The 14,587-nt window shown below is 50.6% G+C and overlaps 1 pseudogene; it reads left to right on the forward strand.

Annotated features, from left to right (window-relative positions):
* Window positions 1–1,987: 1,987 nt before the first annotated feature.
* On the forward strand, window positions 1,988–2,985 carry LOC149408156 (uncharacterized; annotated as a pseudogene).
* Window positions 2,986–14,587: the final 11,602 nt, after the last annotated feature.

The raw sequence follows: 14,587 nt of genomic DNA on the forward strand, positions 1-14,587 counted from the left end.
TCGTGGAGTGATTCCTCATCACCATGCGCTCGGGAGGGCAAGAACTATTTATTCGCTCCAGTTGCGTTCTCGGGGTTATTCACTCTCTCAGAACGAATGGGTGGTTGGTTGCTCATGTATTTCTCAACTCGAGAAAGATGAGACTATGATTGTAGAAGGGATTTTGGGTTGTATAAGTCGGGAAGTCCCCTCCTTCTAGCACCAAAATATTGTCACACGAAAATGAACAACGATTTAAAACTTTAGGCAGTTTGATCCAAGGCCGAACCAAGTGATCTCGCCCGAGCCAAAGTATGAACTTGAAGGCCGAGTTGTACCATCCAAACCCAGACGTGTGTTTTGGAAGGTGTGACTGTGCCCAATGTTGATTGCCTACATACCCGGAGTCCGGGATCAGGTCAGAACGTAGTTCAACGTAGTGGTTGTGGCTATCTTGGACTCGAAGGTTGAGAACTTAAGACTTAAGAGAAAGATCATGCTCGTAGCTTCTATCGAAGGCTTTAGAGGGGTCGCTATACTCGTGGCTTAGCGTTCTAACTCAAGGGTAAAAAAGCAAGGGAGCAGCTTGTGCGTTGTGAATACTCGGGTCTCAGAATTGGAACGCGCTCCATGTTGTCAAAGGGGTTTCTCGAATTTATGAGCCGAGCTTGGAGAGGAGGAGAGAACTATTGGAATGTCACAAGAGGATTGTTTGAGAGTAGAGAGAGTTGTCTAAAAAAAAGGGGGTCCTCTCAAGTGACGAGAAAGGGGGAGGGGTATTTATAGGTGTTGAGGAGACTATGGGCTGGCCCCCATGAGGGCCCATGGAAGGGCCGGGTGCGCGCGCAGGCAATAGGGCCGGTAGGGCACGGGGCGCGCGCAGCCAGGTATGCGCGGGACGTGCATGGGGCGCGCACGGGCAGGGAGCCCGGCCGAGAGTGCAAGACGCGTGCGTGGGCTGGGAGCCCGGAATGACACGCACTCGGGTCGGAGGCCCGGTAGGCGATCCGGCCGGCGCCGTTTGTTTTTTATTTTTTCGGTTTTCCGAAAACGACTGGTAACATCTTAGAGTCTGTTATAGAATATTACTTAGTTATGATAGAATATTATGTAATTACGTAGGAGATTATTACGTAGTTATTAGAGTATATTTTGTTACCAATTACGTTATTACTTTTGTATATAAATACCCGTAACCATGAATGAGAAATACACAACTTTTACTCTCAAATTCTCTCTGATTACATGGTATAAGAGCCACGAAATTAGTCTTCACATAGCTCAGAAAATTCTCTCAAAATCACCTCCATTTTTCTCAGAAACTTCAAAAAATTCCCAAACTTTAAACCCTTATATCCATATTCAAGTTTCGTATCAAAATCACTCATTTCACTAATCTCTTAATCTCACCACCCTCCTAAAACGACCGAGCATCAAATTCCGACCAAGTATGTACCGATCGACGACCCAGAAGCTTCCCCACGCGCCCGATGTCCTCCTTCGCGCGTGCAGTCCATGCGCCACCATCGTTTTCCCGATTCTGTTATTTTCAGCAGCTTCGTCTACATCCTCTCAGCCAATTCGACTGGTATATTTCAATTTCTTAGCTCCCGGAACAAGCTTTTACCTTCATTTCTTACCCTTGTTTATTTCTCTCTGATTCTAAAAAAAAGCCATCAATGTGTTGGAGATCGTTCCGAGTAGCAAGCTGTGAGTATTTGTGCCGTGAGGGAATCAGGGCGGTGAATGAGAGTCTCCAAACTTGTTTAGCGAGCTCTCGAAGATCACGGACCACAAGTTGAGTGGTTCTAACTATCTCATTTGGAGCAAAACCATCCGTTTACTCCTCTGGAGTATTGACAAAGATGATCTTCTAACCGATACGTCTCCAAGTAACGAGTCAAAGCAAGCATGGCTTCGGGAAGATGCTCGTCTTTTCCTCCAAATCCGTAACTCCATCGGTGAGGTAATTGGTCTTGTTAATCACTGCGAGTTCGTCAAAGAATTAATGGACTATTTAGATTTCCTTTATTCTAGAAAAGGGAATCTCTCTCGCATGTTCGATGTATGCAAAGCTTTCTATAGGGCTAAAAAACAGGACCAATCTCTCACCACCTACTTTATGGAGTTCAAGAAGATCTACGAAGAGCTCAACACGTTGCTGCCCTTCAGTGCCGACGTGAAAGTTCAGCAACAGCAGCGAGAGCAAATGGCCACTATGAGCTTTCTTGCGGGACTACCTTCGACATTTGACACTGCAAGGTCTCAGATCATCTCTGGTTCCGACATCTGCTCTCTCTAAGAGGTATTCAGCCGCATTCTTCACATGGAAGGAACCTCGTCTAATCCTATCAGTGGAGCTCTACTATCTCAAAACACGCATGGCTCAAGTCGCCCCGCTCATTACAAACCTGGAGCCCCAAGGAATTCAGACTCTCGTTCAACAAACACTGCCGCAGTCACTTGTAACTATTGCAAGAAACTAGGTCATACGATCCAAGAGTGTCGAAAGCTTCCGTACAAGAATCAAAAGAACTCATCAGCTCATGTTGCATCCTCTGACAACAATTTGGTTCATGTCCCTGCTGATGAGTACGCCAAATTTTTTGAGTATCAAGAATCACTAAGGACTTCAAAACCCTTTGTCGCTGCCATTGCCGAATCAGGTAATCCGAATGCGTGTCTTCTTTCCTCATCCTCCAATTGGGTCATTGATTCTGGTGCCACAGATCATATGACAGGTAATTTAAAACTCTTCTCCACCCTTACACCTCATACTTCCGCTTCCACAGTTACCTTAGCCAATGGATCCCCTTCCAATGTTATTGGTTCTGGCACTATTACACCTACTCCTTCTTTGTCGTTATCTCAAGTCTTGCACTTACCCAACCTTTCATTTAACCTCTTGTCTGTTAGCCAACTCACAAAAACATTGAATTGCTCAATCTCATTTTTCCCCAACTCTTGTGTTTTTCAGGATCTCATGACGAAACAGACTATTGGTAAAGGACATGAATCTGGAGGCCTCTACATTCTTGACGCACCTAAATCCGTTGCTTGCCCCAGCATCACGTCTGCCCTTGAAGAACATTGTCGTCTAGGTCACCCTTCCCTTCCTCTTCTCAAGCTTCTTTGTCCTCAATTTCGCTCAGTTTATTCTTTAGATTGTGAGTCGTGTCAGTTTGCTAAACATCATCGCCTTAGTTCTAGTCCTAGGATCAATAAGCGATCTAGCGCTCCATTTGAATTAGTTCATTGAGATGTTTGGGGCCCATGTCCTATTACGTCCAAACCAGGCTTTCGATACTTTGTCACTTTTGTGGATGATTTTTCTCGTGTAACTTGGTTATTTTTAATGAAAACCCGTTCTGAATTATTCTCATTGTTTCGCTCTTTTGTGCTGAGATCCGTACTCAATTCAATATATCTATTCGCACTTTCCGTAGTGACAATGCCAAAGAGTACATGTCTAGTCAATTCCAAAACTGCATGACCCAACATGGCATGAAACATCATGTGTTGATACTCCGTCCCAAAATGGAGTTGTTGAACGCAAAAATCGACATGTCCTTGAAACTGCATGAGCTTTACTATTTCAAACAGGTGTTCCAAAGTGTTTCTGGGCTGATGCCATCTCTACTGCATGTTTTCTTATCAATAGTATGCCATCATCTGTTCTTCGAGGTGCAATTCCTTACAAAACATTATTCCCTCAGAAACCTTTGTTTCCCGTTAATCCAAAAATCTTCTGTAGTACATGTTTTGTTCGGGATGTTGGGCTAGGTCTCACAAAATTAGATCCAAAATCCTTAAAATGTTTATTTTTGGGATACTCTCGTCTTCAAAAAGGGTATCGATGCTACTTGTTGTCGGTCGTTTTCGGAAAACCCGAGACGCCAAGAAGACACGCCATTCAAAGGGCCGATGGTCAGGCCGGAGGTCCTAAAGAGCGGCGAGCCTTCTCTCACGAGTCGACTGACAAGTCCTCGTGCCAAATCCTCATGCCCCTCGAGTCGAGCCCCGAGTCGTTCCTCGAGTCGAGCCTTGGGTTGTTCCTCGAATCGAGCCTCGAGTCGGTCTCCTCGAGTCGAGCTTCACTCCTCGAGTCGAGCCTCGAGTCGCTCCTCGAATCGAGTCACTCTCGCCAAGTGGAAACCTTCATATTTCATGTGGCAAGAATGGTATTCGAAGACCCCTAAGGGCCCACAAGAGCCCGGCAAGACGGGACATTCGCCGCGCGCACGGCACGCTGCGCCGGCCGGCCGTGCAGCAAGCAGCGCGCCGCGCCATCAGGTCAGCGCGCCGCGCCAAGACGCGCCCGCGCCGCGCGCTCCATGCGCCGCGCATCTTGCGCCGCGTCCACTGACCCGCGCGCCGCGCCAGATGACCCGCGCGCCGCGCCCCCTGCGCCGCGCGCCGCGCGTTGTCCGCCGCTCTTTGTGCGCCGCGCGCGCCGTGCGCCTCCACTTGATGGCGCGCGCGTTCCTAGTCCCACATGGACGAAAAAGGAGCCTCCTAAGGCCCCTAAACACCTATAAATACCCCCTCTCATTGAGGGGAAAGCCATCCCATTCTTTCTCAAGGAACTTGAGACTTCTCTCCGCTTCTCTAGATGCCATCCTTGGCCTGAAGCGGATTCTCCACGATTTCTCGCTCTCGGAGATTCTGAAGCACTTTCCGGGGACTCCCGAGTGCCGCCTCTCTTGATCGAGCGATTAATCTTGAGTCCACGAGTGCTCTAACGGTTTTCTACTGAAAATCGCCTACGTCTCTAGCCCCCTAGACGCGTCCGCCATTTCTGACAAGAAATCGCCTACGCGTCCGGCATTTCCGACTAGGAATCGCCTACGCGTCCGGAATCTCCGCCACAACAAGGAACTCTTGACTTAGAGTCTTCCACATCTCCAAAAGAAAGAAAACACACATTCTCTCTCGCGCTCACGATCTCCGAAGTCCTGAGACGCTGCCGAGGACTCCTCGCGCCCCATCTCCTTCGTCGAGTACGCTTCTCCACCAAGGTTCTACGCCTCATACTGCGTCTTACACGCTTGAACTACGTTCTGACCTGATCCCACACACGGGTACGTAGGCAGCCGACACCCAAGGCACGGTCACTCCTCCTCCTCACCCCCTACCTCTCCCGAGAGGCGGGTTGATCGGAGAAAACCTAGCTCGAGACTTTCGAGTTCACACTCTTGGCCCGGGTGCGATCACTTGGTCCGGCCTTGGATCGAACCGCCCGAGGTTTTAAATAGTTGTTCATTTTCGTGCGACAACATTTTGGCGATAGAAGGAGGGGACTTCCCGACCTATTCAGCCCGAAATCCCTTATGTTCATCTTCTTCTTTTCTTCTGCGAACTCAACCTTCTCGAACTTGAGAAACGATGAGTAACCAACCACCTGTACGTTCTGAGGGCGTGAACAACCCCGAAAACGTCACTGGGACCAAGAAATACTTCTTGCGCTCCCGAGCGCATGGTGACGAAGAGTCGCTCCACGAAGAGAGCTCGACCCGCTCACCATCTCCATCTCCTGATAGCAGGGACAACCGCATCATGGAGCTGGAGGAGAGTGTCCGCCAACTAAAGGCGAAGAACGCTAGGTACCACAGCCAACTAGCTGCGAAGCAACCCGCGCATGACACAATAACCCTCAACAAGGATCCTAAGAACCTCAACGAGGAAAGCCGTGACCGCGACCCTGATTACGAGGGTACTGGCGATTCGGAGGGTATCGAGACTTCTCTCACGAAGGGCGGGGAACCCCCCGCCGTGTTTGAAGCCGGTCCTTCGAATCCCCTACCCCGGAAAGGCGACGCACCGGCTGCTTCTCATGAGGGAAACTCCCGACGCTCGGCCTTCGACCGACTAGGTCAAAGGGAGAATGTTACGGAGAGTCAGGGCACGCGGAGAGCGCGCCGTCGCAGATGAAGCCTGCGCCTCCGTATGTCCAGCCCCGATCTTAGGGATCACCTCACCGCCCAACGCATTGAGCGTGGTGATGACTTAAGAGAGCGACTAAGCTCTCGGCCAAACGTCCCCGTGGCAGCCCCAACTAACGGGAACCGCCGCACGGGTCAAGGGTCAAATGAAAGACGACAGGTGACTCCTCCCGAACAGGGAGTTACTCCGACTACCGGTCTCGATGTGATCACAATGATCCACAATCTTCGAAATGAAGTACGAGATCTCCGAGATCACGGAATAGGCGGAAGTGCCTATGGGGTCGTTGAGGAGAAGTCCTCGCCTTTCACGGCTCAGATATTGGCCGAGGTATGTACGGGAAATTTCAAACTCCCGAACCTCACTCCATATAATGGAAAAGCAGATCCTGCTTACCACATCCAACACTATGAAACCTGGATGACGATGCAGGGTGTCACTCCCGGCGCTATGTGCCAAGCTTTTAGTCTTACCCTCGCCGGACCCGGCTTCGAGTGGTTCAAGAACTTAAGGCCGGGAAGCATCCGCTCGTTCAAAGACCTGAAGGACATGTTCCTAGCACGGTTCGCTACGTCTATGGTCCAAAAGAAGACCAAGATGTACCTGTGGTCAATCAGGCAAGAGGATGGCGAGTCTCTTAGACGATACCTCGCCCGATTCACTGAAGAATCGAATAAGGTCGACCGCTTTGACGACAAAGACGCAATCACCGCCATCACTGAAGGCTTGCGCACAAGTGACTTCCTTAAGTCCATCGTCGGCCGTGTCCCTTCTACCATGGCCGAGTTAATGACTCGAGCCAAGACCTTCATGGGAGTCGAAGATTACCTCGATGGTCGCAAGGGCAATGATCAAAGCCCTCACCACCGAGACGAGCCTAGCAACGAGCATGGAAACTCCCGTAAAAGGCGAAACAGAGGAGGTCAGACTTTTAATAGACGACCTCCGATGCCCCAGAAGCCGCGACTTGCGGAAGACTTTAAGGGCTACTCGTCGTTCACACCGTTGAACACAACGCCGGAGCAAATCCTAGCTTTAGCGCGTGACAAGTTCACTCCCCCGGCTCCAATGAACAAAGATCCCGCGACTCGCGATAGATCTAAATATTGCGAGTTCCATGAGGAATACGGTCACTTGACCTCCGAATGCTATAGTCTTAAAAGGCAGATCGAGGCATTGATCCAACGGGGTGAGCTAAAAGAGTTCGTGTTACGCATGATTAGCGCTGCGGGCCCCACCTCGAACAGACCACAGTCTGGCCGAGGAGGAGGAACAGCCGCTTCTGCCGACCGAACCACGGCTACTGCCAATGCCAATCCACAACTCCACGTTGTGACCACCATATTGGGAGGTCCACAAGATGGAGATTCGGCCCGACAACGGAAAAAAATTCCTAAGGGCCGTGGCTCAAGAAGACGCTGCTATGCACGTCAACCTCACGTATGAAGAACCTCCGTCCGTGCCTCACAAGACGATGCATTTCACCAACAAAGAGGCCAAGCGAGTTGTACATCCGCACAATGACGCAATTGTGCTCAAAGCCCAAGTGGCTAACAACTTGGTAAAAAGAGTTCTCATCGACAACGGCAGTGCTGCCGACATAATTTTCAAGTCCACCCTAGAGCGCATGAAGCTCGGGGGGCTACGCCCAACTCCGACCCAAACGCCTCTATTCGGGTTCACTGGGGAGAGAGTCATGACCGAAGGCATCATCGATCTACCGGTCACCTTCGGAACTCCCGGAGGCATTGAAGTCGTTCACACGGTCCCATTCCTAGTGGTTGACCAAGAGTCCCCCTACAACGTAATCGTTGGGCGACCCACGTTGAACCGGCTAAGGGAAATCACTTCAACATACCACCTACTGGTGAAGTTCCCTACCAAGAATGGAATCGGCATCATGGCTGGAGACCAATCCCAAGCCAGAATATGTTACATCCAAGGAATCGATGGAAAGACCGCTAAAAAGACGGTTAACACGATCTCTCAACTTAGAGATAGCGTCGAGTCGACCAAGGTCCTCCGCGAAGTCCATAAAGACACCTGCATGACACCCAAGTGCAAGGTAACGACGTCCTCATCAGGGACCCCACACGGTCTACCAGGTCATACATGGACGAGACACCGATCTATCGCATGTGGAATGCGGAACACTGGAAGAGAGTACTACCACTAGCCAGCGATCCCCCCATTTTATTTCTTTGCTTTCTAAACATTCAATAAGGCCTACGAGCCATGTTTTACGATTTCAGATTTTTGCAACATTAATAAAGTTCGATGTTTTTCTTTCAAAATCCACTTTATCAAAGATTTTGAATCATCAAAGATCACACTTGTAAACCCAAAACTCGGGGGCCTAGTGACATAGGCAATGGAAAGTACGCTCAAATTCCTCAAGAAAGTACGCTCCACAAAAAGAAAGCACGCTCCATCAAAACAAAACACCCGAACACAAAACGGGAACAGGCGTGCACGTAAGACGCCTCCGTGGCGCGCCGTAAGACATCCCCGAGATGCAGGCTAAAGACGCCCCCGCGGCGCGCCAAAGAGACATCCCCGAGATGCAGGCTAAAGACGCCCCCGCGGCGCGCCCAAGAGACATCCCCGAGATGCAGGCTAAAGACGCCTCCGCGGCGCACCCAAGAGACATCCCCGAGATGCAGGCTAAAGACGCCCCCGCGGCGCGCCCAAGAGACATCCCCGAGATGCAGGCTAAAGACGCCCCCGCGGCGCGCCCAAGAGACATCCCCGAGATGCAGGCTAAAGACGCCCCCGCGGCGCGCCCAAGAGACATCCCCGAGATGCAGGCTAAAGACGCCCCCGCGGCGCGCCCAAGAGACATCCTAGAGATGCAGGCTAAAGACGCCCCCGCGGCGCGCCCAAGAGACATCCCAGAGATGCAGGCTAAAGACGCCTCCGCGGCGCGCCCAAGAGACATCCCCGAGATGCAGGCTTAAGCCGTCCCTCGCGACGCACTTAAGACGCCTACATGGCGCACGTAAGACGCGTAAAGGCGCAACCCGTAAGACGCCTACATGGCGCAACCTAAGATGCCTACATGGCGCACGTAAGACGCATAAAGGCGCAGCCCGTAAGACGCCTACATGGCGCAATATAAGACGCCTACATGGCGCACTTAAGACGCCTACATGGGGCACGTAAGACGCCTACATGACGCACCTAAGACGCCTACATGGCGCACTTAAGACGCCCACATGGCGCAACCAAGTCGTCCCTCGTGACACACCTAAGTAACCTACATGCCGCATCTAGGCCATCCCTCACGACGTGCCTACAATGCCTAAAACAACGCACACAGCTGCCTCTAATGACGCGTTCTGAGTCACCGCAAGGCGCTGTGTCTGATGACTAATCGGAACGCACCTGAACAGCCATACAAGGCGCAACTCATGTCATCTTCACCACCGCCGACTAAGCACAATCACACCCGCCTCTGAGCAAGAACCTCGCTCGGCCTGAACTAGCTGAGACCTCGCTCCTCGAGTTGAGTCATTCTCCTCGAGTCGAGCCTTGCTCCTCAAATCAACTCATTCTCCTCGAGTCGAGCTTCGCTCTTCAAGTCGAGTCATCCTCCTCGAGTCAAGCTTCGCTCCTCGAGTCGAGTCAGTCTCCTCGAGTCGAGCTTCGCTCCTTGAGTCGAGTCATCCTCCTCGAGTCGAGCTTCGCTTCTCGAGTCGAGTTAGTCTCCTCGAGCTGAACTTCGCTCCTCAAGTCGAGTCTCCTCGAGTCGAGCCTTGCTCCTCAAATCGAATCATTCTCCTCGAGTCGAACTTCGCGCCTCGAGTCGAGTCTCCTCGAGCAGAGCTTTGCTCCTCGAGACAAATCACTCTCCTCGAGTTGAGCTTCGCTCCACGAGTCGAGTCATCCTCCTCGAGTCGAGCTTCGCTCCTTGAGTCGAGTTATTCTCCTCGAAGTCGAGCTTCGCTCCTTGAGTCGAGTCATTCTCCTCGAGTCAAGCCTCGCTCCTCGAGTTGAGTCACGCTCCTTGAGTCGAGTCTTGCTCCTTGAGTCAAATCATTCTCCTTGAGTCGAGCACTGCTCCTCGAGTCAAGACATCCTCCTCAAGTTGAATCACACCCTCCTCGAATCGAGCCATGCTCCTCGAGTCGAGTCACTCTCCTCGAGTCATCCCTCTCGAGTCGAGCATCACTCATCAAGTCATTCTCCCCGAGTTGAGTCTTGCTCCTCGAATCGAGTTATACTCCTCGAGTCGAGCATCGCTCCTCGAGTGGAGTCATATTCCTTAATGACCAGCCAGTCTCCTTGAGTCGAGTCTAGCCCCTCGAGTTGAGACTTGAGTCAGCTCCCCGAGTCGAGCCTAGCCCCTCGAGTTGAGACTTGAGTCGGCTCCCCGAGTTGAGCTTCGCTCCTTGAGTTGAGACTCGATTCAGTCTCCTCAAGTCGAGCTTCGCTCCTCGAGTCGAGCCTTGAGTCAGTATCCTCGAGTCGAGCTCTGCTCCTCGAATCGAGCCTTGAGTCAGTCTCCTCGAGTCGAGTCCCACTCCTCGAACAAACACCTGGAGCGACCTAAAGAACAGGTCAGCCAAAATAGAGACCCGCACTCGCGCCTGGGGAATAAGGGCCGATCTTCCGAACGCAGACGAAGAAGCGTCACCAAGGCGAGAATGGCGGATGCCCCGTGAGGCCGACTTATGCTTGATGCGTGGTCAAACTTTTAGCGTTTATCCCCGAGCAGTCGAAGCCCTCCGGTGCGGCAGAGCCTTCCGCCAGGTGCCACTCCGTCTTCTCGAAGCATCAGCCCGCAGCATCAACCCCCGTCTTCGAGACCTCGGAATGAGCACGCCTTTGCAAAATGCAAAAGTGCAGTCGCCTTCCAAGCTGGCCGAGACGGAAGCCATGATCTTCCCCTAATAGGTCACGATTACACAATCGTCACCCTGCTAGTCACCGTCGAGTCCCATGGACTCCGGATTGATGATATTATCAAACAAAACGCCATCGAAGGTTAACTCGGGCGTAACATTGCCAAAAGATCAATAAGCCGCGACACGCTGGCACGCCTCTACACAAATGTACGCCCCACTTGCGCATGCATATCCCATTTGCTCCGGGCCTAGAGCGACGGACGCAAGCGCGTTTGCCTTGTCCACGTCGAGCTACGTCCCTTATCCGCTTGGATCCTCCTCCATGTGTCGATCACACACTCGTGTCGAGAAAGACGGAAAAGCGAGAAAGAGCACTTGCAATTGTGAGAGTATTCTATATAATCACAAAGGCTTCGCAACAGTGAAGCTCTGGAAAGTCTATTTTCCTCAAACACCCGGCGGAAACAACTAAAAGTTCACCTCCCGGGGCCTCCCGAGCAATGAACTTGGGGGGCTAATGTTGTCGGTCGTTTTCGGAAAACCCGAGACGCCAAGAAGACACGCCATTCAAAGGGCCGATGGTCAGGCCGGAGGTCCTAAAGAGCGGCGAGCCTTCTCTCACGAGTCGACTGACAAGTCCTCGTGCCAAATCCTCATGCCCCTCGAGTCGAGCCCCGAGTCGTTCCTCGAGTCGAGCCTTGGGTTGTTCCTCGAGTCGAGCCTCGAGTCGGTCTCCTCGAGTCGAGCTTCACTCCTCGAGTCGAGCCTCGAGTCGCTCCTCGAATCGAGTCACTCTCGCCAAGTGGAAACCTTCATATTTCATGTGGCAAGAATGGTATTCGGAGACCCCTAAGGGCCCACAAGAGCCCGGCAAGACGGGACATTCGCCGCGCGCACGGCACGCTGCGCCGGCCGGCCGTGCAGCAAGCAGCGCGCCGCGCCATCAGGTCAGCGCGCCGCGCCAAGACGCGCCCGCGCCGCGCGCTCCATGCGCCGCGCATCTTGCGCCGCGTCCACTGACCCGCGCGCCGCGCCAGATGACCCGCGCGCCGCGCCCCCTGCGCCGCGCGCCGCGCGTTGTGCGCCGCTCTTTGTGCGCCGCGCGCGCCGTGCGCCTCCACTTGATGGCGCGCGCGTTCCTAGTCCCACATGGACGAAAAAGGAGCCTCCTAAGGCCCCCAAACACCTATAAATACCCCTTCTCATTGAGGGGAAAGCCATCCCATTCTTTCTCAAGAAACTTGAGACTTCTCTCCGCTTCTCTAGATGCCATCCTTGGCCTGAAGCGGATTCTCCACGATTTCTCGCTCTCGGAGATTCTGAAGCACTTTCCGGGGACTCCCGAGTGCCGCCTCTCTTGATCGAGCGATTAATCTTGAGCCCACGAGTGCTCTAACGGTTTTCTACTGAAAATCGCCTACGCGTCTAGCCCCCTAGACGCGTCCGCCATTTCTGACAAGAAATCGCCTACGCGTCCGGCATTTCCGACTAGGAATCGCCTACGCGTCCGGAATCTCCGCCACAACAAGGAACTCTTGACTTAGAGTCTTCCACATCTCCAAAAGAGAGAAAAAACACATTCTCTCTCGCGCTCACGATCTCCGAAGTCCTGAGACGCTGCCGAGGACTCCTCGCGCCCCATCTCCTTCGTCGAGCATGCTTCTCCACCAAGGCTCCGCACCTCATACTGCATCTTTCACGCTTGAACTACGTTCTGACCTGATCCCACGCACGGGTACGTAGGCAGCCGACAACCAAGGCACGGTCACTCCTCCTCCTCACCCCCTACCTCTCCCGAGAGGCGGGTTGATCGGAGAAAACCCTAGCTCGAGACTATCGAGTTCACACTCTTGGCCCGGGTGCGATCACTTGGTCCGGCCTTGGATCGAACCGCCCGAGGTTTTAAATAGTTGTTCATTTTCGTGCGACAACACTACTGTTGGAATCGATCTAGGATTTAAGAAAATAATTAACGCTTCGGTAAGCGGCGGAATTTTAAAAATTTTCTTTTACAAGTAAAACAGTTTTTACTAACCTAGACAAGTGCAAGTATATGTAATTAAAAACCAATATGAGCTAGAAGTTTACTAACCTTTCTTGAAGCTTGAACTTTGAAGAAGCTTGTGGAAAGTTTGCAACGCTCGTCTCCCCTCGCAGCACGTCTCTCTTTCTTTCCTCGGCACCTCGAGCAACCACGAAAGTTTCTATCACTAAATCACTCGAAAAGAAGGAATCAGTGAGTGGGCACTTTTAAAAACTACGACTTAAGAACAAGTCTCGAAGTCGCAGAGCTAAACACTAGGTCGAGTGAGGACCTAGGTGCCAAGACAAGAAAAAATCGAAAATAAACTAGAGAGAGAGAGAGAGAGAGGATTTTCGGCCATAAGTTCTAGAGAGAGAGTCTCTCAAATCTCTTAAACTTGGATGAATGAAATGTGAGGAATGAGGCTCCTATTTATAGGAGGAGGATTACCTTCAAAAGGTAGTTTCCTCTTTTCCTATTGCCTTGCACGTCCAACATGCCTCATGAAGGCTTAGGATTTGTTTCCTCATTTGATTTCCTCTTAGTTGGCCGAAAATGCACTTTCCTTCTTAAGGAAATTTGTTTCCCCTTTTTCTTTTGGCAAGTATCTTCATACATCAATGCACAAAATAAACTCTCTTTCCCACTATGGCATGAACGAAATTCAGCCTTATTTTCCTTGGGTTGGACGAAATTTGAGCTTCTAGAAGGAGCTTCTAGATGTTTCTTCATTTGTTCGTGACAACATAAGAAAAGCCCATTAAGAATTTTCAAGTAAAATTCTATGAAATGAAATTAATCCTCAAGGCCCAATTACACTAATATGGCTGAGTAATATTTATTTCATTTGTCATCATATGACAATGTCAAAAAAATTTATTGACATTTTTTCGTCCTATGTCCAAAAAGACAAAAATACCCTTTTGACAATTTTCGTAAAACTGTCTCGTTCTTGTTTTGACTTAGCTTTCAGTTTAACTATTCCTACTCGATGTGATTCGTGACAGTGACCTCATGGACCCAAATGAACAAAGCTTGAGCTAAACACTTGGACTCAAAAGTTCACAAACCTTTTCCAAGTTTAGCTTAATGCCAACTGACTCCACTAAAGAGTTGACACTGAAAATCTCTCGGTTCAAATGAATTTATTTTCTACTCAAGAATTCACCTAATTGTAATGAGCGGATCCACTGAATATTATCTATGTTTACCCTTCATGAATGTCATCAACTAGTCGGGATTTACTAAATTACCATTTTACCCTTCTAGCTGTTATTTCCTCAACTCCTTTGTCGCTTGTGAATAAGTTAGAAACAATGTATTGACGAGGAGCTAACAAGTCACATTGTTTCATCCAAAAGAGTCAGGACTCAATTTGGACACTGGCCAGTTCATTTATTCACACTCCAAGGAACAAAGCATGAGGTGACATACATTGCATTTCAGCAATCTTGTACATGAATTCCATATCTATGAGAACTTCACAAAGTTACTCATGACAGACTCACAACTTAGTACTTCACCAATAGGCCTTGTTCGGAATCACATAGTGAGTCCGAACTTTGACTTTCTCAAATGAGAATACTAAGGTGTGAAATGGCATGTCTCATTTCAGGATTAAGGTAAGCATGATGCAATTCATACATAGTGACTTCGAGACGTAAGAGGTTAAATGGTTTGTTCTTATATTGTCTCTAGAAGTGCACTGGTCAATTCAGTACCTTCGGAAGATACCTAGAAGAACTATAGAGTCTCCAACTCTCAATGCCTCATAACCAGACATCATAGATTCTTC

This window comes from Urtica dioica, chromosome 1 (assembly GCF_054948205.1).
Source record: "Urtica dioica subsp. dioica isolate 48M chromosome 1, U.dioica_male_clone48M_v1_H2, whole genome shotgun sequence".
NCBI lineage: Eukaryota > Viridiplantae > Streptophyta > Magnoliopsida > Rosales > Urticaceae > Urtica > Urtica dioica.